The 19271-nt window shown below is 50.3% G+C and overlaps 1 protein-coding gene across 5 annotated transcripts in view; it reads left to right on the top strand.

Moving 5' to 3' along the window:
* Positions 1 to 19271, top strand: part of LOC126872573 (protein tiptop) — a 90166-nt gene that overhangs the window by 17661 nt on the left and 53234 nt on the right. For 2 of the 5 annotated variants that reach the window (XM_050632681.1, XM_050632676.1), the window contains exon 1: positions 14048 to 14604. The exons of the other annotated variants lie outside the window; for them this stretch is intronic. The gene's annotated coding sequence lies outside the window, so the exon portion shown is untranslated. Of the gene's footprint in view, positions 1 to 14047; positions 14605 to 19271 lie in introns of those variants that run through there. 5 annotated transcript variants of the gene reach the window in all.

Below are 19271 nucleotides of genomic sequence, written 5' to 3'. Positions count from 1 at the left end.
TCGACCGTTACTTATACAATTTATAATGTGGACAAGCGTGGAGAGACGTTCGGTGTAAAGTTCCGGAAGGGGCAGGGCAAGTCCGTGGATGGCTTAAAATCGTCGATCGATGCCGTTTTCTCGTGGTTCTCCGGTCGCGAGAATCGTTCCACCTATTACCTACCGATCGGTAGCAAGGCAAGTGAGCAAGGCAATAATTATTACGTATGTCGGCTGGTATTATTCGGCCACCTTTTAAAATGTCAATAAAAAACTCGAACGAACCCGCTATCTTTGTCGTTTCCTCTTTTACGCTCCCTTTCCCCCGCTTCTGTCTCTACCCGCAACCCTCGAGCGTCGCTTTCTTCTACCCTTTTTTTAATGCCGATGCAGCTGCACTCTTTTCAGAGGAGGCCCCGTCACGTTGCATTACGGAATGATATTTGCTAATTGGGCACGAAGATAAAACGACAACGGCGTGGCAACTAATAACCGTCCCTGCATCCTACACCTCCTGCTCCTACCACGTTTCTCTCTCTCTCTCTCTCTCTCTCTCTCTTCTCCTCTCTTTTCTCCTCTTCCTCCGATCCCCTTCGCGCGCACCATCATCTCCGCGTAGTTTCTCTTCCGTCGACTCGGTCCCCAGGGGAACGGATAATCATACGTTGAACCGCGTCGCAACTAGCCGCAACACTTTGGGACGAACCGTGTCGCTCCCGTATCAGCCACGTATCTCCTCGTTTTATCGGTTCGCTTGCTCGCCAACTCTCGCCAACTCTCGCCGATTCTCGCCAAATCTCGCTGAACGCGCCACGAACCTCCCTGTAGAACCAACAAACTCCGGTCTTTCGACTTGCCTACGAATCAGCAGCGACGATTATCGTCCAAGATCGCGACAATATAAACGACCGGTTAATCGTAATAAAAATACACGTTCGTACAATCAGAGTTACGCCAAGTCGTAGTTCGTACGTCCGAACCAGACGTACGAACGTTTCCTTCTTGGTTCAAACCAAGTCTGAATAGAAGAGGTTCTACTACGCGTATTTTTACAAGTATCTTACAAACGCACGAATTATCTGAACCGGGATGCGACGTTTCTCTTCTCGCGATACCTGCAAAACTTTTCGCACAGCGTGACGACGACGACGTTCTCGCTGACGTTCGTTTAAAAAAGGCGCGCCACTCGTGAATCGACAGCTTCGTTCCGGGAGACGAACGTCGTTGGCCTGTGTCGGACCGCGACGAGCTTGTCGGACTAGGTACGGCCCTGATGCTGTAATAAAAATGAGGGGAGCGAGGAACGTGTGGCTCGATCTGACGGCTGATGGAGACGTCTTCGTTCCAGACAGACGCTTCGGACGTTCGCGACGTTTGATCGACGGTTCTCTCCTCCTTTCGCATACGTTGCTCCCGATCAGACTCGCTCCCTCTTTCGCCCGTCTCTCTTCTCCTGCTGTCTCGTCTCATCTTGTCTCGTCCCGTCTTCCGCCACTCGTCTCCTCGAGGTTCGCGCTTCTCGCATCATCTTGCTACCAGCACCTCGTTCTTCTTTGCCCCGTTCTTCGCCCCTTCTTTCGTTCTTCCTTCTTCCTCCTCTTCCACCGACTCCGATTCTCCAGTCACTCAGTCGTGTGGTTCGGAGAAGGCACTTCGCGCCCCGCCGTCATCGTTCGTGTTTTTGCCGGGCCGCCTATAAATAGGCTAGCCGCGCGGAGCAGAGTCGAGGTACCGAACCGAACGCGCTTTCTCGCGTCACGGGCTCGTCATCGTGTTCAAGGTCGCCACGCTGACGAAACCAAATTCGTCCTTTGTCCCCTTCTACTTTTATTTTCCTCCGCTAATCGGTGGATCGCCGCGCAGGCGCGTGATCGATCGCGCGACGATCGCGCGAAACCAACGACCGAGCAGCGGAACAGTGATCCAGGTACAACGCGGATCGAGCGTTTTCGTGGTGAAAAGTCGAAGAACCGCGCGTACGGTGGCCGCGTACTCCGCTAAACATCGGACGTTCGTTCTCATAACGGCGAGTTCCGAAACGCGAAGTTACGAATAGAGTTGCGCCAGCGGTTGCGAGACGAGACACGGGAGGGAAAACTGGCTCGCACAGGGTGCGAGGGTTGGCGCGTTATGGGCAAAGATACGGTCGGCCCCGAGTGTCCCGGGGTAGAAGGAAAGTCGGCGGCGCGAGAGCGAGACGGTGAAAGGCCACGGCGAACGCGTACCGCCTGCACAACTTGATAATAATAAACTGAAAAAGGAGCAAAGGGCGTTATTTTAAAAGGGAAATGCAGCGCCGCATTTTTATGTCTTCGCCAGAACTTTTCATCTCTCGCGCTACCGGTAAAATGGGTCGCTCGGGGGTGCGGAGGAGGGTGTCGAGGGACGAGCGCGGCTATCCGTGGAAACCTCGCGAAGGCTAAAACGAACGCGGACGACCAAGAAGAGACACGAAAGTACCGAGGGGATACGGTGGGAAAGAGGACGGCGAAAAGGGAACGCGCACGAGTGCGAAGGGGTGAGAAGAGTGTTTTGGTAGGGTAGGGGCAGCCCGAGTAGGAGGCTAAAACGCGGAATGAAACGGCAGACTGCCGCTGATGAAATTCATAATTTAGATCCAATGCGCTCTCTGTACCTCGTTTAGAATACACTGCTATTTATAGTCGAAATTTTCCTTCGGTAGGAACCACCCCTACCGACCACCCTATCCGACGCTCCCGAAAGAACGTAAAACCGTCTCCTTCGCATCTATCCCCTCTTCCTTTACGTTCTTTCGTTTGCCCCTTTCGTCCCTTCGTTCTCGCGATTACGAAATCTTCCGCGCCACCGATTCTTCCCTAACAAGAGCCACCTACCAATGCGAGGCAAACGTGCAGGATTTTTCGCCACCGCTGATTTAGTACGCACCTTCCGCCAACCAAAAAGGAAGAAACAACGAGATAATTGAGAAGCGGGTAATTGTATTGTTCGTTGGTCCGAGATGTTCTTCGAGTGGGCGTCGAAACGAGTTATTAAGGACTCGATCCGATTAAATCGAATTAAATTATATCGAGTCAGGCGGCTTTAAGTCTCTGTAATCGTATAATAAGACGAATATTTCGTTCAACAAAGGATTCAAACGTGTATCGAATAGAGGAACCGAATCTTTACGCCTTTCCGCAAACTCGATCGTTCTCTTGCTTCTCCGAGAAAAAGAACTGTGCCTTCTTTAATGGCTAAAAATATTTCTACGATGATTCGTGGTATATCGATATATATCGTCGCGATACGAGATACGCTTGAAACAATTAAAAAATGTATAAAACGAAAGACGCAAGTGACACGGGTTTCGCGAGTTCTACAAGATTTTACGAATGAGAGACTAGTAGAACGGGAAAAAGTCCAAGAACGGCAATTTCATCGCCGATCGAGTAGCTTGGCCCTTGTTATACAGGACAACCCTTCGCTTCTATCATACGCTGTCGCGTTTCATTCGGTAGTTACATCCACCCTAATAGAACGTAATATCATACGTAAGAGTCGCATCTACTCGAATTCGCGGACTCTAACGGTGAGCGATCACGAAAAGGGAAACGGAGTCCTGTGATCGTCGAGACCTACCATCTTTCGGGAAAGTTGCCCAATTCCCTTCGGGACTTTGGTTTGCTCTATCGTTCTAAAAGACAAACGTAACCTATATAAGAAGACCCGTATAACGAGGTACACGTAGAACGCGAACAAAAAATCGCTACTGGCTTTCTATAACGATATACGAGACTTTGTATACAACGCGTGTGACGATAAGTATCGCCAATGCGCAAACATATCGTTACCTTAAACAAACAAAAATAGTACAGCGAAAGGTATAATGCGGCAGATACAGTGGTTGAAAAACGTATCGATAAGTAATCGTATTTGCCATAATATTTACATATCGATTAATTGAGACCAAATATGCTAAATTTCTTGTCGTTCCTTTTTTTTATAATTAGTAGCACTTTCGTATGACTCATTCATAGCATGCAAATGTGATCGATCGAATCGTTTGTATTCGTAGATACGTATCTACTGCTGTCTAACAATTTTTTCGCTTTTATAAGACGCACATTTTCCCTTCTACCGAAAAGAAATTGTTCGTTTAATTCCTACGTCCTGCGTTTCGAATTTCGCGTAACGTGGAACGTATTTGCCGCGTTGTGCAACATCCAACCGTACAAACCTCTCTTGTCACGTTCGTCACTCTTCCCCCCCCCCCCCCCCCCAAAAAAAGAAAATCATTTTCGAAGAAGATTTCACGGCGACCGATATCGCGTATCGCGTTCCACCTACGGTCGGGTTACTGGAGCGGGGCGAGGGATCGAGGGAAACCGAGAGGCATCGTAAATTGACCGTAATTGCGTTCAATGTTACGCGCGCACGAACGGATCAAAGTCAATTGTTCGAAGTGACGGAGTCGCGAGGAAGACGACGAAACCAATTGCTTTCTGGGTTCGTCGCAGTCCGCGAACGGTTATATTCGCGTCATCGCGAAAACTCGAACGAACGACACATGTTCGACGCGATAATCATCGCATAGCCATTTTCCTCGATTCCCCTTGTCGAGTCTCGTGTTTCGTTTCGACCAGATCGGTGAAAATCGGCGACCAAGTGATTGGAAGTAGGAAATGACCGGGTTTTCGGAAGGGCTGGTGTCGCGTGAAGCATCGCGTCGCGTGAATTTCGTTGATAAAACAAGGCGCGTTAACAGTGCGACGCGAAGCACCGGGCGCGCTCCCGCGAGCGCGCTCACGGTGAATGACGAGGAGGACAAAGACGGGCGCGCGCAAACAATAAACGTTAAGCTCGAATGGGTCGGCGTACAAAGCCGCGGCTCGTAGAAGAAAATCTAGGATATGGAAAGAGAGAAAGAGACAGTCCTGACAGGGAGACGACGCGTCGATCAAGCGGTCCGCAGAATCGGCATTCAAAGCTTCCTTTTTCTCCGACAGGCCGCGCCGATCGTTAGGAAGTCGAGTGTCAAACTGTCCGGCTTGTCACCGCGTGCACGCCGCCGTAGCTATCGCGGCGTTTACACGCTCGAAAGGGGAATACGAGATTCGCGTTGTCTCCGGAAGATGAACTCGTGCTGGTCGGTGATATAACACAGGTGACTGTGACACGGGGCTAGAGAATAAGCATTCTGATCAAGAAACGTTCGTTTCGCGAGATCGGAGGTGTCGACGATGCACACCGATATCATTCGGCGATCTCTCGTTCGTCACATTCCAATTCCGTTTATTCGTATTCGTCCTTCTAACTTTCTGCCAGAAGTTGTAACTGGGAGACGCGAACGTCGTAACAAATAAAAGATCGAATTTCTTATTAAAAAGCTTATCGATCATAGCCGCGTACGGTTATACGCGATTAGCCTTCTTTGCCACTGTTCGAGCCTCTGCGCTGGATATATATATATATATAACGCATGCACGCGTGTTCGCATACCGAGAATTAGCCTTTCGTTGGACGAACCATCAATCTTACAGCGAGACACCGATTGCTCGACGTTACGATCGAGACATCTTTGTTGCGCACGAATCGAGCGCGTGCTAGATCTCGACGGTCGAATCGATCGTACGTGAAACAGAGTTTGTACATGTAGTACGTCGCATATTTCTATGAGCTGGCTTATTTCAAAATGTATCTTATCGTAGCCGCTTCGTCTTAACTTGTCCATGTACGACAACGTGTTTCCTCCAGCTATGCGTTGATTTTTATTCAAACGATTTGTCGGCCCGGTGCGTTATATGCGTAAATAAACGTATAAACGAATGAATTTCGTTTTTCGAAACGACATCATTAGCCTTGCAACTATAGACTGTACGTGTTTACTTGCCATGTTCCAACGAACGAAGCATTCCAAGACCGAAATTTACTCGTTTATTGGCGAAACTACGCGTGTACAGTGTGTACGATATATTTAATCGCTGCGCGGTATTCGTGTAAACGATTTTCTTCGGGATAGCCGTAACGCGTGAGATCGATGTTTCCTTTTCGAAGCGTAAAAGTTGCGCGGGCCGATCAACTTCCGACACGTCGTTGGCTGGTTTTCCCTCGATACTGGTCGGTGGGTCGATCGATCGAATCACGCGTGGAAGCGGCCGGGGACGCGAAATATCCTTCTAATTATCGTTCTGCTCGACCCTGGAGACCGGTCGGTGCGTCGCTGCCGATGCTCCGTTGAGAAAAGAGAAAAAGTCGGCAGGTTTACCCACGATAAATCTCGCGGTACTCAGGTATAAAGAGGGCTGTGCTTTGGTCGACGATAACGTTTTCCTTCTCTTTTCGTCTGACGCGATCTTTCCGCTTCTTCGTCGTATCCTCCGGGAACGCGAGTGCCGCTCTATCGAGTCTACCGGAGAGCGAGGCCGAGAGAAGGAGAGGAAACGAAGAAAGGAGTGGAGCACGAACGAGGCAGAAAGGGTTGAGAGATCGGGCAGAAGATAAGACTCATAATGAAAGGCATTCATTCCACCACGAACCCGACACAGTGAACTTGAGTGACGTGGTTGCAGACAGCTGCTCAAATCTGATCGTTCCGTACGCACCTTCGCGCTCGTCCATCCATCCATCCATCCATCCATCCATCCATCCATCCATCCATCCATCCATCCGTCTCCTCGTTCTATCCATCTATCCATCCATCCATCCATTCGCGCGTTCCTTCTCACGTGATTTCCTTTCTATAATATCGTGTAACCAGCCGGATCGCAGTTCTATGAAATCGATTCGATACGAAAACGTAGCTGTACGGGATTCTGCCAGGCGACCGCAATCATCCACGATCGTGATTTTATCTCGATGCAGAAGGCGCGGCTACGTATTGTTTAGCCATCGTTGTTCGCCCGTGCCCGATACTTAACGCGTCGATAAACTTTTCTCGCACGCATCGGTCCGCGCTAACCGAGAAACAAAGTAGATTCTCGCTGAAGGAAGAGCGAACATCGTTACGACTTTGCGACGACGTCTGGTCGACGTTGTCGAAAACGTATCGAACTCGACGCCGTTATCGCGATTTCCTTCGACGAGTAAGGTGAAACGTTTCCTCACCCACGACGTGTAACTCGGCTTTCATACCTATTAAAAGTGCGCGGCGCATAAATCTTTCGACTTGCTCGAGACTAGTCGAGGAGACCTCCTCGAAGCAAGAAACACGAAGCACGTCGTCCTACGCGTATGCCGAACAGCGTTCTTTTCCCATCTCAGACGTCGAAGAACAAGGTATCGACGTATCTCACCATGAGAATGCCGCACGCGAGAAAAGGTCACGGAACAAACCGAAGAAAAGCGGGGGGTAAACTGGTACATACGCGTCTATAACTCAGCAGCAAGGTGCACGCAGTGATACCTGCTCGATAACCTTGACCGATGATCACGGAGGATCGGCGTACGTACGGAATGGCTTAGAAGAATTTTCGTTTGCTACCGCCAAGATATTCCGGTTGGAAGCGATCCCAGTGACTTTAATCCCTATCTCTTAGCCTCTCCCCCGCTTCCGAGTTGCGAGTGCTTTCGTTTCTCTTGCTTCTTCCTTCTCTTGCTTCTTCGTTGGCTGTTTCGAGGTCGAGCTGGCCCGAGAGCGTGACGCTGACAGAATTACGTCGGGGCCCCGGTTCGGCTGTTACCGTGTAGCGAGACCCATAGAGTAGTCGAACCCCTCGCTTCTATGGCTCGCCATAAATATCGGCGGTGACGTTTGGGGAGAAAAAAGAATCTGGCGGTTGGGAACTATGGATGACCTCAGTTTACGAAGCCAGCAACGGTAGGCAGGCTACCGCGATCGCGTCTTTCATCCCTCGTGCTGGCGACGCGAACAGGCTCCAGCAAACTCGCGAACGATATTCCACTCAATTCCGCCGTAGTGCTCATCCTTGCGAATTGTCGCTCGCGTTCGATCGAATTCGTCGTGGTTTCGTAGAACGGTAGGCTTCGGCTGAAAGGCGGCACGACGTTGTTTTCAAGCTACCAGCTCGTAGGCCGTACATCCTCGCCTCAGCATCGTCGTTGAATAAGCGACAATTTGTATGACAATTCCTCTCGATGGTCCGGTGCATTGTGCCGGCATGTGAAAGTACGAACGTGGGCACGATGTGTATCCCATCGTGCTCGGTGTCTCTTTACCTCTGCTTCCAGCTCTCCTTCTTCCTCCTGGTTTCGGTGTCTCTTTCGGAACCGCGAGTGGACGAACAGCCTTACGAAGTATGAAAGGGAGCGAGAAAGAGCACGCCGCGCAGACAGCAACTGTGGAGAGCGGAAAAGAGAGAAGCTGGAAGGAGAAAGGAAATGTGAAATGGAAGGGAGGGGCGGACGAAAAGGCGAGTCGCACGGGAGAAACGGAGAGAGAACGATAGAAAAGGAGTGAAAGGGGGTGGGCAGAGGGGAGGAGGAGAGAAAGAGAAAGAGAAAGAACGTGGTTGCTCGAGAGATCACGATCCTTGGAGCAAAAGCAAAAGGTCGATCCGTGCTGCACGTTGCAGCACGACTATGCTACGACGGTAGGACGAACGTTTATTAGAAGCAGAGGAAGCGCCTCTGTGACAAATGGCGTGGTTTCATTGTTGCACGAGGACCCCCGGGCCCTCCGACAGGGCCACACGGGCCCCTCTGCGACGTCGTAAATCTGACCAACGCTGACGGATAGAAATCAGAACGGACGGTGGCGTGGTTTTCACGACTAGACGAGAAGAATGGAATGCCGGGGACATGCGAGACTTTTGGTCTCGCTTTTTGGCCTGCGAGAAAATCCAGCTACGGCTTCTACCGCGTTCTCCGCTCGATCGCCAAATTTTACTTCCTATTGCATCGTATCTTAGGATATGGTGACTGTGCGTACACCAGTTCTGACGAATTGCCGTTTTAACGAATACGTGCCACCGATCAAATATATGGCACATATCGAATATAGAAATATCTTACGAGTTTAATATACATTCCAGTTTTCGAATGTTTCGCTCGTCGATGCTGTTCCGGCGAATACGTCGGAGCAATCGAACATATAGATCCCTACGAGTACCAGTGCACTTCCCTTTTCAGATGTTTCGCTGGTCGGAACGCGCATCCACCGTGACCATAGCCTTAAGCGATCAACATGGTACCCTAGCGGAATTTGATCCGTTTTACCGATCGAAATTACAGCTACGCGCAATGCGCGATTACTTTGCGGACGACGTTCTCTTTGCAACGACGATTTTACAAAATACGCTTTGCAATTCGATTCCTAAGTTAACTGCAGGCGATTCGAGAAGCTGGAACTCCGAAGAGAAGAGAAAAATCGGGGCGCAAAAAACAGAAACGAGGGAAGCGTCGCGGAGGAAAAGAGAGTTCGTTAAGCGGCAATCGGGCACAGGTCTGTCAATCGATCCGAGTCCTCGGAGAAACGAAGGGACCCCAAGATGGCTGCCCGAGAACGTACACGCGGGCCCCCGCTTCACCAGCATCAGCGACTTAGCATAAATCACTCCCGCTCCGCTCCATTCGCTCTCTTGCTCGCTCGTTCGCCCGATATCTGACTACAGAAACGCGACCGCACCGCGATCACAGAGTCCTGTCTTCTTCTTCTTCTTCTTCTTCTTCTTCCTCCTCCTCCTCCTCCTCCTCCTCCTCCTCCTGCTCTTTCTTCTTTACACGACTCGTTTCATAGCGATCCGGGGGTTTGTCGATGTCGCGTCGATGATTTACCTAAATCGAGCCACGCCACGTGTAATTTCTACGGCGGTAGATTCGAGGAAGAAACGGTAATGCACGGGAGCAGGGGTGACGAAAGGGCGTACAAGATGTTGGATGGAATGTTAAACCTTTTCCCTTTGGTACCCTCGAAGTTGAAAGCCGAAGGTATAAGAACCTTCGTTAACAAGAGAAAAATACGTTTTATATGAACGCAGATGGAAACGTATAGACACGCTTTTAGAAAATTATTGCGTCACTTCCGAAAGCTAGACATTGTTTTTCGCAGGAAGGAAGGATTAAAATTAAGTATAAGGTGTATAAATTTAATGTTTCGAATACAACATTCCCGATATAACCGCGGCGGGCTTTCGATTATCGGAACATCGATTACCGAAAAATTTCGCAAATTATCCGCTATGAGAAACATTGGAAAATGAGAATAAGAATTTGCAGATATGTTCGCGTTTAAGAGAGACGATTGTGAATAATTGATTAACCGTTTTACATTATGCAATACAAGAAAGAATGGAATGACAGGTTCGTAATAAAGTAAATCAAAAATGTGAAAGCAACGTCCAATTTGTAACGGATATCGATAGCGTTCTAATACCGTCTCCTATATTCTCGCTATTTTAAGAAGCAAACTGCGACCAACTTAACTTTCTCTAGATTTTGATTTAACCGTATCGACCTAGCCGCTCGATTACGTTCGTCGATTGGCGAATCATTCGCTTGATCGTTCGGCTTAGCTTTCGTGCGTGACATCGAAGAGGCGAGTCACACGGAAGAGAAAAGCTCGTGTCACGCGTATATCCATCAGCGCGTTCCTCCGTAAGAGCTTGCAGATAGTTTCTTCGGCGACTAACTTGCTACGCACGACCTCGATATTACGGTCGAAAGAAATTCGGGAATCGAAAGAGACAGAGCAAGAGAGAGAGAGAGAGAGAGAGACAGAGAGAGATATAGAAGGACGGAAGCAGCCCGTTAGACAGAAAGGAGAGGAAAGATTTGCAAGAGGTTGGGCGAACAGAGGAAACGGACAGGTCGCTTATTTATGGCAGCCATACTTCGGATATATGAACTGGTTCCCGTCGAAAGTTTCGGACGTCGCGTCGCGTCGCATCTTTCCAGTTGAAAATGTATAGAGAGGTGTCTGGGCGGTCGCCTTGGGCAAGATTTGCGAGGGGTCACCGTCGACGCGGTGTCACGCGAGCTTAATTCTTTCCTTGCCAATCCTCGATGGACGACGACGACCACGACGACGACGAACCGTTTCGAAACAGCGAACAACAGCCGTCCGCTCGGCCATCTTGAGGATTTCCGTAAACTCGGCCAGCGTCTATCCATGTAGGTCTCGAGGGACGTTCTCGATATTTGGCGTACAAGTCGAGTAAAGTCGCATCGGTGCGACCACGTTCGAGGCGAAGAAGCGCGCGCGAGAGCCAACTGAAAGGAAGGGAGCAGAGGGATGCCAGGAACGTAACATTGGGGAGAAGAGAGGCGATGGAGTAGATAAATAGATGGATGGGCAATATTATAACTCACCGGCTGTCATCCTGTACGGCGAGTCAGGCTGCTAATCAGACCCTGGCTCGCTCTCGCCCCTCGACCGACCCTTCACGAAAAATGGATTTATTGCCGTTCGCTTCGACTTCGGCACGCTATCGAGCTCTCTGATCCGTAGAATGTAACCATCGTCGTCGTACTATTCGCGTCTGGCCTTCTTCTCCAAGTTGGCCCCTCCTCGTCTTTCTTCCCTTCCTAGTCTCCTCTCTTCCTTCCTCTATCTCTTCGTCGTCAAACGATGTAATCGCTTTTCAAATTATCGCCTCGCCCTTTCCTTTATTTTCCACGAGGAAACCGAACCACGGTTTTTCGCGGTGTTACGTGGCGGCGAGGTAAGCGAAAAAAGTTGCCGACGAGACTCGTTAACGCGGTATTACGTTAACGATCGACGACGCGCGATCGGCGATCCGCGGACCGAGCGGACGTCGATGTGGGCACGGCCAAGAAACGACGCCGAGGGGAGGGCTCAGGTGAGGACCGATGCATCAAGCAAACGGTGACACTCGCCTCTGCACGGCGTGCATAGATCATGTCGACCTCGTTGCCGTCGGACGCGGTGCTCCGCGACGAAGAGACGAGGAAAGATCTAAAGCTTTGGAGGGGGTCGCGCTCCCTCCTTCCTTACGTTTTACTGGCTTTCCTCTTGCTCGCGCTCGTTGCATTCCCAGAGCACAGATGTACGAACCGAACGAGATAGACGCGCGCGGAAGAGAGCGGAACAGTCTGAGATCCCTGCTCGAGAATACGTGCATACGCGCACGGACGCGCGTGCACTCGTGTACGTGGCTGTACGTGTACGCGCGTGTGTTTTTTCAACGAGATTTATTACCGAACTCCTAATGCTTCGGGGCACGAGGAGAGGGTGCTGCCGTTCTTCCCACCCATCGACTCTCATCCCCGTCCCTCCGCTACTACCGTCGCCAACGTCGTCGCCGTCGTCGCCCTCGACGTCATCGTAGCCCGTAGCGTTGTCGTTGTCGTTGTCGTTGTCGTTGTCGCTGTCGCTGTCGTAGTCGTAGTCGTCGTCGTCGTCGTCGTCGTCGTCGTCGTTGTCGTAGCCGTAGCTGTGCTCGTTGTCGTCGACGCCGGTCTTGCCTCGCCGGCACTTCGTACCTTCTCGCCGCGTCATACCACGCTCGCTCTCGTCTTCTCGCGCCGCTTAATCCTCGGCAACCACGCTATTACGAGTTGATTTACATTCCTGCGTTAACAAGGGCCACCGGAACGCACGTACAATTCGGCGCTGCGCCACTCTGCCTCGCCGCAATCGCTTAAGGTCGCAAGCTTTCCTACCTCGAAAAGGGGGAAAATTAAGGAGCATGCGACCGGACAAAAGATTCGCGGTTTCCAACGCAGCGGCACGCGTGCCGCGTGGTTATGCGCTCCCTTCGAATCTGGTCAAACGTTAATCCGCCTCGCGTAAGCCTAACTGCGGAGGAACTTTGGCTAGCAAACCTCTGAGACGAAAGGGTGTGTACCGACTGCCGTTACACTCGGGCAATAAATGTCATCGCCGAAATATTTACGGCTACAAACGGTATCGTAAGCGTGTAATAAATCATTATTAAGCAAATCGTATTACCGTTTATAAATTTGACTCTTAAGGAAAGCAACTTTAACGAGATCGTCGCGAAGGATTACGTAATTTCGACCGCGGCCGCGTCACCGTGACTCTTTTCTGATCTTGGGAATTCTCACCTAGAAATAGCTGTCCTCCTCGTCAACGGGCCACCGCGGCCACGTCGACTGGAAAGTTTTGACTCGGCCCTCTTCTCTTGCACGTCCCCCCCCCTCTCTCTCTCTCTCTCTCTCTCTCTCTCTCTACCTCTCACACACACTTTCTCCCTCTCTCTCTCTCTCTCTCTCGCTCTTCACCTCGTTAGTCCCGCGTTATTCACCCCATCCGCGCTGCGTATCACGCCGAAAGGCGCAAACTACCTTCGAAGAAAACACCTTGACCATTTGAGCGAATAAAAACACACGGTCGCGTATTCGTATAGACGCGCGAGTACAAGTATAAAAATGATCGATCACGTCGTAATTCTCTTACGAGCTAAACTAATGAGAAAAATGCCGGCCAGCGAGACGCTCGAACAGAGCGATACGAGTCGACGAACGAGTCGGATCGACTGGCGAACGGACGAAGGAATAAATGGAAAAGACAAAGGAAGCGTGTGATACGGTGGGGGATGTCCGGGGGGATGAACCGAGCAAGGTGAAAAGCAGCGTGAGAAGACGGGGGAGAAGAGTAGAGCGAAAGGGATGAGCGGGTAGGAAAGCAGGGATAGAAAGGATAAACGGAAAGACACGGAGAAGAAGTCGCGAGACCAAGGAAAAGAGTCTCCTTCGTGAAACAGGCAAGAGTGGGATGGGGGCGTGGGTGGAATGGGGCGCTAGTGGGGAGAGAAATACGTCGAGCCGGTGCGTGGCAGGGGTGGGGATAGGTCAGGGCCGCGGGTAGAGGGGTACGGACGTTAGGGTGGGCGAGGGGTCAGACGGGGAAAGATACTCGGTTTGGCGCGGGGCTCGGAATGGGACGAGAGTATGCAGAGAGAAAGAGAGAGAGAAAGAGCGAACGAGCGAGCTAGAGAGAGAGAGAGTGAGAGAGAGTGAGAGAGAAAGAGAGAGTGAGAGAGAAGGGTGGCAGGAGAAGCGTGCAGAGAAGCACGGCAGAGGGGCGGGGAGAGGCGAGCGGGGCTGAATCGGCGGGGAAGCGTGGCCAGGGGCGAGGGGATGGCATAGGGGAAGGTGAGGTAGGGGTTGGCTGGCCGCGGCGGGGCGGGTAGGGGGTGCATCGTCGGCGGCGGCGACGGTGAGGTGGAGGGGGCAGAGGTGGGGAAGATGACCGCGGAGCCGTCAGTGCGCCACGTGCTGTCGTCGTGGGAGGGTCTTTGCTTTCGCTCCGTTTGATCGGCAAGTCATGCATGTTACTGCGAAATCGTGACTCGTCCCGTGCCCCGAGTGCTCGTTCGTCTGTCTTCGATAGTGTCGTGGTCAGCGGGAAATTACGTTCGATCGGTCCGTGACGAAAATCGCGCGACGATGAGAGATAGTTATTATTATGGTCGGTGAGGCGCGCGCGAACCCGAACGCAGAAAGAAACGTTGCGAGGGAGTGACAGGCGGCTCGACGAACGCCGAGCCAGTTGAGTGAGTGGTGCGTCTTTATTGTCTTTGCGTTGGTGGAACATCCGTGAGGATGACGCGGTGATATGGTGTCGAGGGAATCACGGAGGACACGCGAGTTCCGATGCTCGTCGTCCAAGCGCCGCGCTGCTTCACCCATACTAGTAACGAGGATAATCGCTCCTGACGTAGCCACGGAGCGAAGGACTCATCGGGACTGACGTTTCCTGCGCACTGGAACCACTACTTCACGGTGAGTCTGTTTTCTCGGTATCCATCCTCCAACCTGGTATTCGCCTTTTTCTTTCGCTTTTCGGACCAGCTCCCTTTCGGTGATCTTCGTATCTCCCCTCGCGTCCAGTATATAGCCACTGGTTGATCGAAGCAACGGAGACACCCGTTCCTTTCTCTTACGACATTCGGTATCACTCTGGCCAACCGACAAACTTGACCGCTGGTAGACGGTAGGCGATTCTTCCTCGCTCTTTCCAGGGCGTGATTCGTAAATAAGGTCAACGGCAATATCATTTTGCGCGCCAACGTCCAGTACGCGCGATCCTACACGTTTAACCCTCGTGACCGTGCTCCATCCTTAACGTGCATCCCTCTTCAGCTTCGACGAAAGCAACGTCGATGCTCGACTCGCCGAGAATCGATTTTCCATTATCGATCGAAAGTCGCGTGGCATCGCGTTTCAATTTTTTACTTCGGTCCATGCGTGTCGTTGTGATTTTCGCTCCTCTTCGTCGTTTGCCACTTTTCTCTTTTTAACTGCCCCCACCTCGCCTCCTCTCTCCCTCCATCGCATATACGTATAGGGTATACACCCACAGGAGCACATGACCTACTCGAACGGATACATATCCACGCTTGAACAAACAACCGTACACAACGCACCTTCGTACACGCTTCCTCTTCCACTGTATACAACGCGTCGATCGACGAGTAACTCGACTCATTTTTACGTACGAATTTTTAAATCGTTCGTAGCAGTCGGTGACTCACACGTGCGTCGTCCATACGTACGAGTTGCACGGACTCGTCGTCTTTGATGTGTTTGACAAACGCGTTTCGAGTCGGTGACGCGGAGAAGGAGATTAAGACGCGAGAACGCGAAGGGGGATCGGCCCGTCACTGGTCAGACAAGCGGCGACGAACTCGACCGTGGTGTTCGCGCGGCGCGCCGCGGCGGTTACGTCGCGACAAACGTGCCATCGTTGTTTGCCGAGATGCTCGACGCGTTGCCACGTGGCACGCACCGTGATTTGCGACGGAGATAACTGTCGACGCATATAGCTTTCCTCGTTGCGATCGTCTAAGGCTGCGTCTCACGATCGTCGTCCCGGTAGACAAACAGGGTTTCGTACTTTTACCTTTAGATTTACGCGCACCATCGGATTTCGCGTTAATTCGTTAGCGTTTCCCATCCTATTTTAAACCCTATCGTCGATCGAATCGTCAATCGACAAGACGAAAGAAACGATCGCGGTATGGCGCGTGACAGACGAGATGCGTTTGCGATTTCAGGTTCTCAGGAAATATCTGCTCTATCGGGGAGGTGTCTGCGAAAGACGCTATCGTAGAACAGACACGCTCGTAGAAAGTTCATCTACGCGAAATTTCGTTCGAAACTAAAGTTGCTGCCTATTCTACCTCGGTATGCCGTTTAATCCTATCGCCATAGATTACAACGACGATGCGTTGCATTAACTGCGTGATAATGTTTAAAAGAAGTTATCGTACATCGATGTGATTTTGCCTATAGTTATTTATATTGGTTAATACGCGCTTCTCGTACGATAGAAAACAGGATATCGTAACATAATTATCCATGTGTCATCGCAACAGTTATAGATCTCAGCACTTTATATCTGTGGTTTTAAAAGTACGGTCGACTGCGTGACTAAGGTCATTATGGTCACAGCCGATGCTCGATCTATGGCAAAGTGTCATTCTGACGAATACGTTCGAACGTACGGTCGAATATATCGGAACAAATCACACGCACAGAGTCTAATAAGTAGAATTTTACGAGTAGAAAGTTTGAGAAAATAAGGATAGCTGGACGATCGAACGTTCGGAAAAATATGGACGACGATGATTCAGATAAAAATGAGATTCGAGCCCACGACCATACTTTGTTCCTTGTTCGACAGAATGATGCGATCGAAATCAGTGTGTATCGTTTGCATCGAAAAATATCGAGTTGACTGGTCATAAATTGGTATTTACATATTCTCGAGCGAGGCGCACCGTTAAAATTCATCGACTTAAAACCGAGCAAGAATGACGTCATTGGACGCGATTAAATCCGTCCTGTCACCGTGAGACGCTTTCGAGACACGTATTATATACTTACTCGTCGAGTGGATGTGTGAGTCGTGGAGAAACGAAGGATCAAGGGTATAAGGCGTTTATTTAATCGAGCATTCTGAATTTGGGAGCGCGAGATTCCTATTGTTTCGTCGACTTCGCGATCGAAATGGCTTTCTGCATTTTTTAATAGACGTCAATTCCGCAGAGCTGCGCTTGACGCGTGACTGACACTACTGACGTCATTGTGTCCGGGAAAACCCGTACGTCATTCTAAAGTTCGATTAGGAATATGCTTTCTTACATCGACGATCGCTGTAGCAAATTTAGGCAATAAATCTTTGCTTCTGCCAAAGGTGAAAACGAGATGCTTCTATTCGCGTCCCGCGATAGATCGTAAAAACGTACGAACGAAGAAGCCGATCTCTAAGATCATGACCCTCTTGTATAGTAATTTATTAACCAACGATATCGATAAATTGACGGATTGCAGACTTTTTTGTGTTTGCATCGTCGTTATCGACAGATTAGCCAAGTGGCCCATTCTGCATATCGAATTACGCCGAAAGATAGAAGAATACGCAAAAGAAACGCGGCGTCGAGATGGAAAATTCCTGTCGATGGAATTCACTTGCCCGAACGTGAACATCCAACGCGAGAACGAAAAATCGCAGCGAGGAGAATCGCCTAAACCTCTATTACGCGATCCGCGTGTCCTCCGACGAGATCGCGCGAACCAAGTTTCACCGTGTAAATCGAAATTTGACGAAAGACGCATAGAGCGATATCCATATAGATGGACGTTATAAATCGTGTTTGTAGAAAATCTGTCACGACGAAGAGAACTCGTACAGCGATCTAACGTGGTTCAATTATGCAAGAGGATACCCGAAGAGCAGCTAAATCGCGCGCTAGGTCAACACAGCAGCAAAGTCATGCTTCGCTCGATCTTTAATCCGTATAACGTATTTGCTGGCGTTCGCAGCCGGTTGAACGAACATTTACCCGATACGTATATGTAACAGGGAATGCATGGCCGTAGGAGAGTAGGCGACAAGTGTAAAACGGTAAACAAGCGTGGAGATACAGCTTGTAGGAGTACGCGGCCGAAGTCAGCCGCGGGAACGCGAACCGGAGTTGGAAGCTGGCGTGTTGGAGCTGTGCCGCGTCAATAGCACACCCCCGCGATTCAGTAGCGCCTATTGAAGTCTGCGATGACGGGCCCCGTCTGTCAGCAGATCAAAGCCGAAGTAAGCTCTCTTTGTGATGCTCCGCCGGGTCGGTATTTAATTATGTATGAGATCGATATTCGGGCCTTCGGGGGCTCTCTTTCAACTTCCCAGTCTCTCGGTCTCTTGGTCTCCCCGTCTCGGTCCATCGTTCTCTCTTTTACCCCGCCGCATCGAGCATTTGCACACACATTCGCCCTGCCGCGTCTCCCGCCAGCCCCCTCTTCTTTCTCCCCTCTTCCCCTCGCCAGGCTTTCCATCCACTCCTCGATACATCCTCGTTAGGAATAAACTCGAAATCATGCCAACTACGTTATACCTGTTCTCGCATCTATGTACTTTGTCCGCCGATAAAAACAGGCAGAAATAAACGCGAATACGAATCTTCGTAAGCGAGCTTCTTCGATCGACTTTTCGTTTCGATCAGACTTACGCCGTTTATATTCGCTTTGGGACGCGGCAAAGAAAAATTCGATCGATTCGCACGTCGAAGAAACGATTCGACGGTTTGTTTACGGGCTCGTACCTGCTCCGTGACGTTTGAAGGGGCGGTGCAGCCAAGCTTTACGCGCACATTTAAATCTCGCCCGATCGTAAAGATCTCGTAAACGGCGAACGTCCATCCGTCTAGAGATACGAAGGATCTTGAGGAGAAAGACGAGATTATTACCGAGGTAAACGAACGCGCGGCCGGTGGCTGTAAACTGTCAAGGGACGCCGCACCCGATTCACCACCTAACGTTTCAATGAACGATCGCTAACCTTCCGCTCGTATTTAGCGTTTTACCAGCTTTCCTTTTAACTACGTCGCTCCTTTTCTATCTCTTTCTTCCCTCTTGTCCTCTCCTCTCGTTTGTCCCATCTTCATCTACCTTTCGGTACCAGTGAACTGCGGACGAATCCAATTTTGATTCACCTTTGATTCACTTCGGTTCGGCGATCGATCGTTTACGCGACAGTTAGCAACGTTATTCGGTCGTGCGAGAGAAATTCATTTTTCGCCATTGTCGAATAACAATCGTTCGATAACTTGTTGGTCGCCTATGCGTGATATAAAGACGACGTGCGTTGCTCGAACGACGCGCGGTAACTGACTTTCCCTTCTTCTTACCGCACCAACCCCACTGGCTCAAAATATGTTGTTTATGGGCTGCACTCGAACGCACCTTCCGTCGACGATATTATCGACCAATTGCAACAACTATATGTAAATATTCCATTTGTATCTGACTTATCTTCGACAAAGTACTTCTATTTTGTTATTCATTGATATTCTTTAGGAAAATGATCTTTTCGGAGATGGAAATGTCAATATTTATATGCAAAAAGTCGTGTGTGTCACGGATCGTTTAATATACTTAAGATAACGCATAAATAC

Source organism: Bombus huntii, chromosome 13 (genome assembly GCF_024542735.1).
Source record: "Bombus huntii isolate Logan2020A chromosome 13, iyBomHunt1.1, whole genome shotgun sequence".
Taxonomy (NCBI): domain Eukaryota; kingdom Metazoa; phylum Arthropoda; class Insecta; order Hymenoptera; family Apidae; genus Bombus; species Bombus huntii.
Note: the sequence above shows the minus strand (reverse complement) of the source record. Positions and strands in the feature narration are given on the sequence as shown.